Below are 5,527 nucleotides of genomic sequence, written 5' to 3'. Positions count from 1 at the left end.
AGAAAAAAGGGCCAAAAAATTTAGTTGGTAGGGGCAACAAGCCAAAAAAAAAAAAAAAATCACCTTATAAAGGTTTTTTTTTTTACCTTGAAATTTTTTGTTTGCCTTATGAATTGGGGGGGTGAGGGTGGCCATGGCCTAAAAAAACAAAAAAAAAGTAGAATTTAAGGGATTGTATATACCTAAAACAAGATCATCCAACCTATTCATTCCTCCTTTTTTTCTTTTTTCTTTTTTTTTTTTTTTTTTTTTTTTTTTTAAAAAAAAACGCATTAAGAATTTAAGGGATTGTATATGCCAAAAACAAGATCTTTCCCCTCACACTTTCCATTCTGTCATCTCACAACAGAGTTAGTGATGGATACAAATTCAATTTACTAGCCGAATTGCTAGTAATGCAAACAACAAATATGATAAAGCCCTTATAGAGTCCATTTGTTTGAGCAAGTGGAAAGGTTGTCTAAACAACAAAATTACTATTTAGGGACAAGTGAGCCCCATAGCATATCTCATATTTACTGTTTAAATTGCTTACAATTTGAATAACAATATTACTATAGGTCACTATTCATTGGTGCTCTCTTTTTGAAAGAATATTTTTTATTGAAAATGTGAAAAATAGGTCTTGAAAAATGTCACATCACGATCCGTTTCAAAGAAAAAGCAAATGATTTGCCCTTTGCCAATGCTCACTCAGAATAAGTACGTTTAAAATTAGACAGGGCTTGCTTGTTCCAGCCAACTTAAAAATAAAGAAAAAGTAGGAAAAAATGATACTTGATATATATATTTGTTTTTGCAGATATAAATGAATGGATGATCCCCTGTTACAATCACTAAAGGTTTTTACATTATAGACACCGCCGTTGTCAATATACTGATCTACGCATATGCATAATGGACACCAAAGAATAACAGAAAAAGCAAAAAGAAAGAAAAAAAAAAAAAAAAGATACGTAAGAATGGTAATGAAGGCACAAGAATGGTTGCTCTAAACTGAGCAGAAGGATATTTTGCTACACAAGCAAAACTAATGACTTCTTATTATCCTGCAAATTTTAAAGCAACAGATGTATATATAGATAGTTAATATTCATGAATGCAATGTCTGGGATTCAATCTGTAGAGAGAAGATTAATAAATAGAGGTGGAAGAATATCTTGCCTTCCTAATCGAGAGAGCTCAGGTTCTGCCAGTAGCATATCTTGCAGTGGTTTCACATTAGTTTCTCTTTCACTGGAACCACAAAAACAAAGAGCAACATGAATTCTATTTTGTCAATTTCAAGCAGGTTTTTCTATATTCATATTTTCTACTTTAGGCAACAAGATATATTCCAAATAAAAATGATAAATGAATATGCTCCATTTGGTGAAGGCGGAAAAGAAAAGACGAGATAGATAATATAAGAGTGGTGGTGCATGTATGTTGCACATTGTACATGCCATCATCAGATACTGATATACAGGCTTTTTTTTTTCTTTTTTCATTTTTTTTTCTTTTTGTATTGGTAAGTTATGCACCCGATGGGACTTAAATCTACGACCTCACCCTCCACCTTGCTGTAAAAGGAGGAAGTACCATTTGAGCTAAAGCTCATTGGCAGGGCCGGCTCAATGTATTTTGGGGCCTTAGGCAAAACTTTGAAATTAGGCCTAAAAAAATTTTTTTTTTAAGTAACAATTTTTTTTTTGTGAAATTGGGCCTAAATTTTTTTATTTATTTATTTTTTTATTATTTTTTTTATGTAATATATATATATTCCTCTTCTCGCTTTTTGAGATGCAAAATTTTTTATTAAGTTTTTATATTCAAGATTTTCTAATATCTTTTTTTCAATTGATAATATGGCTAATCCATTTAATCTCTCTTGTGACATTGTTGATCTTAGGTTGGATTTTATCAATTTTAATTTTGAAAAACTTCTTTCTGCAGAAGCAACTGTAATAGGTATTGTCAATAAAATTCTATAAGCGATACATGCATTTGGAAAAGAATCAAGTCTTTTTATATAATTTAATATATCAATTGGAGCACTTTCTTCTATTTGTAAAATTTCTTTTAAAACTTTTAGTTCTGAAAATAAATCTAAACCATCAAGATCATGTTTTAGGAAACATTCTAGATTAAGACATTTATTTAGCACTAAGATTTTTCCAGTCATTAGTTCTTTCATTAGCTAGTTGCATTCTATTAGGTTTTGAATTAAACAACTTGCAACAAAAACAAAATACTCTATCTACATCTTTTGAATAGAATAGCCATTTTCTATTATGTTGCTCCCTATTTGATAATTTTCGTATATAATATGTATTAGAAAAATGCCTAGAGTTCTCATCTTTAGGAAAATCTATAGTATTGTATCATATTGGACCATTTTCTACTAACAAATCCCTTAATTTTGCATCAATATTTTTCCATTGGCCAGGGTCATAAATATTTGTAGCAATAGAATTAGATACATCAATAACATTTTCATTATCTGCTAATTATTTTTGATGAGTTTCTTGTTCATTTATGAGTTTTTCACCTAAATTATCCGCAATATTTTGTTTATTGCTAATAACAAATTTATTTAGAGCTCCTCTTTGAGATTCAATCAATTTGTCTACTTTTCTCTTTTTTTTTTTTTTTTTTTTTTTTTTTTTTCATATCCAAATGCATATTTTCTAGTAGACATGTTTAATTAAAAATACTAACAAATTAAACAAACACGATTTATCAAAAAAAAATTATGACTAGAATAAAATAAATGACAAAAATAGAACAATAAAACCTGATTTGGCAAAGGAATTATGAAGCAATTCTTGGAGATAGGACATGAGACTTGGTCACTCGGAGTCGGAGAGGAAGAGAAAATGACATAGGCAGAGAAGAAAAACTCAGAAAAGAGCAAGCAAAGAGGAGAGGTAAAATGGCAAATAGAGAGATTCTGATATTTAAAATGCCCATAGTAGATTTACTAGGCTAACAACAGTTTATATTTTTGGCTGTTGGCTTTCCCTAGATGGCTAAAAAATAATTAGGAAATAAATGACAATATTTTATTCTAACGTATATATTTTCTCACGTAAAACAAAAAAGTGGCTAAGAGCATGACTGCAATTGTAGGTGTGAATCAAATCCCAAAAAAAAAAAAAAAAAAATTGTAGGCGTGAACTGTATGCGTGCAGAGGCTGTAGAGCTCTAGGGAATTGGGGAATTGGCATATAATGATGAAGGCCTTTAATGCTTCGTCTCTTCTTTTATTTTTTTTTAAATTATTTTTAGAATTTATAATGGGTTTATTAATTGGGGTTTTATTAAATTGAGACCTTAAATTTTGATGCAAATTTTTTTTGGGCCCTATTAAAAAAAATTTTTGGGCCTTTAATTTTTTTTTGGTCAAAAATAATTTTTTTTTTTATAAAAAAAAAAAAAAATTTTAACTCAAAAAAATTTATTTTGGGCCTTATTTAATTGGGGGCCCTAGGCGAGGGCCTAACTCGCCTAGGGCCTGAGCCGGCCCTGCTCATTGGCCATAGGCAAAATTAGCATATCAAAAGCATATATCATATAGAGTTGATTGATCAATCACAACATTAAACTTCACCAAGAAGCTCTTTCGGCTGTGCTTAACCAAGTAGTATTCCACTGTTCCATTCTAAGATCTTATCTCCGAACTACATTATCGATGCATTGAAATTACCTGAAGATAAGTTAGAATGCTTCAATGTCTGTATGATCTAAGGCATTGTTGAGAAAGTTTTTAAGGCCCATCACATTAACCCGATGGAGGCCACCGTGACCCATAGTTTCACAAGATTGGACATTGAGCCAAAATCTGAAGATGTTACTGATGACATCATTCAAGCTGTGCACCTTCTTGAGGCTTCTCCAAAAGATCCAAGTAAGTACACCCCTCCTTTTGAGACTCTTGTGCCTACTAATACTACCCTTGTTCCTTCAATTGTCCTAGCACCAAAATTGGAATTTAAGCATTTGCCAGAGCATCTGACATATGCCTACTTAGAAGAAAACGAGACATTACCAGTCATACTTGCTGCAAATCTAAGTTGTGGGGAAAAAGAGAAGCTGTTAAGAGTTCTTAAAGAGCATAAAACTGTTTTGGGATAGACCATTGCTGACATCAAGGGGATAAGTCCAGCCAAGTGCATGCATCAAATCTTCTTTGAAGATGAAGCAAAGCTAACTAGGGATGCATAAAGAAGACTCAACCCACACATGAAAGAGGTAGTCACGGCAGAGGTATTGAAATTGTTGGATGTTGGCATTATCTACCCCATCTCAGACAGTAAGTGGGTAAGTCCAGTTTAAGTCGCTCCAAAGAAGAGTGGGATTACAGTGGTGAAGAATGAAGACGATGAGCTGATACCTACAAGAATAACCACTAGTTGGAGGGTATGTATCGACAGCAGAAAGCTGAACAAGGTGACAAGAAAAGATCATTTCCCCTACCATTCATTGATCAGATGCTAGAGAGATTAACTGGCCATCGTTACTACTATTTTTTGGATGGGTACAATGGTTACAACCAAATTACAATAGCACCAGAGGATCAAGAGAAGACCACCTTCACATGTCCTTTCGGCACATTTGCCTATAGAAGGATGCCATTTGGATTATGCAATGCACCGGTCACCTTTCAAATATGCATGATGAGTATTTTCTCAGATATGGTGGGGAAATTCATTGAGGTATTTATGGATGATTTTAGCCTTTTTAGTTCTAATTTTGATGAATGCCTTGATCATCACTCCGCAAGAGGAGTGAAGAATGCAATTTAGTGCTCAATTGGAAACAATGTCACTTCATGGTTCAACAAGGCATTGTATTGGGTCATTTCATTTCTAGCAAAGGCATTGAGGTGGATAAGACCAAAATCGATATCATCTCCAAACTCCCCCCTCCTATGTCAACAAAGGGTGTAAGAAGTTTCTTGGACATGCCGGGTTTTACAGAAAATTCATTAAGGATTTCTCCAAGATTTCTAGACCCCTCTGTGCACTGCTAGCCAAGGATGCCAAGTTTGAATGGACTGAAGAATGCATGATTGCCTTCAATACACTAAAAAAGCTGCTCACATATGCACGAATAATGATGGCACCTGATTGGAATCTACCATTTGAGCTCATGCGTGATGCTAGTGACTTTGCCTTGGGAGCTATATTAGGTCTAAGAATCAATAAGATACCCCATGCTATTTATTATGCTTCTAGAACATTGAATGATGCTCAGCTAAATTATTCTGCTACTGAGAAAGAATTTTTAGCTGTCATCTTTGCTTTGGAGAAGTTTAGATCATATTTGATTGGTTTTAAGGTTATTGTATTCACTGACCATGCTTCTTTGAGATATTTATTTGCTAAAAAAGATGCAAAGCCTAGATTAATCAGATAGGTACTATTACTGCAAGAGTTTGACCTCGAGATAAGAGACAAGAAGGGGAGTGAGAATGTGGTGACAGATCACCTATCTCGACTACTTCATGAAGAAGAAGATGATGAACTTCCATTGAACAAAAATT

General features: G+C 33.2%; 1 long non-coding RNA gene across 1 annotated transcript; it reads right to left on the bottom strand.

Annotated features, from left to right (window-relative positions):
* Positions 1–761: 761 nt before the first annotated feature.
* LOC148586908 (uncharacterized) lies at positions 762–1,321 on the bottom strand. The gene is made up of 2 exons (XR_015911784.1): positions 1,165–1,321; positions 762–1,049 (listed from the first exon to the last, which is right to left on the bottom strand). It is a non-coding gene; the product is annotated as an uncharacterized LOC148586908 (long non-coding RNA).
* Between the last annotated feature and the right edge of the window lie 4,206 nt (positions 1,322–5,527).

The sequence above is a fragment of the Corylus avellana genome, chromosome 3 (assembly GCF_965113065.1).
Source record: "Corylus avellana chromosome 3, dhCorAvel1.hap1.2, whole genome shotgun sequence".
Lineage (NCBI taxonomy): Eukaryota > Viridiplantae > Streptophyta > Magnoliopsida > Fagales > Betulaceae > Corylus > Corylus avellana.
Note: the sequence above shows the minus strand (reverse complement) of the source record. Positions and strands in the feature narration are given on the sequence as shown.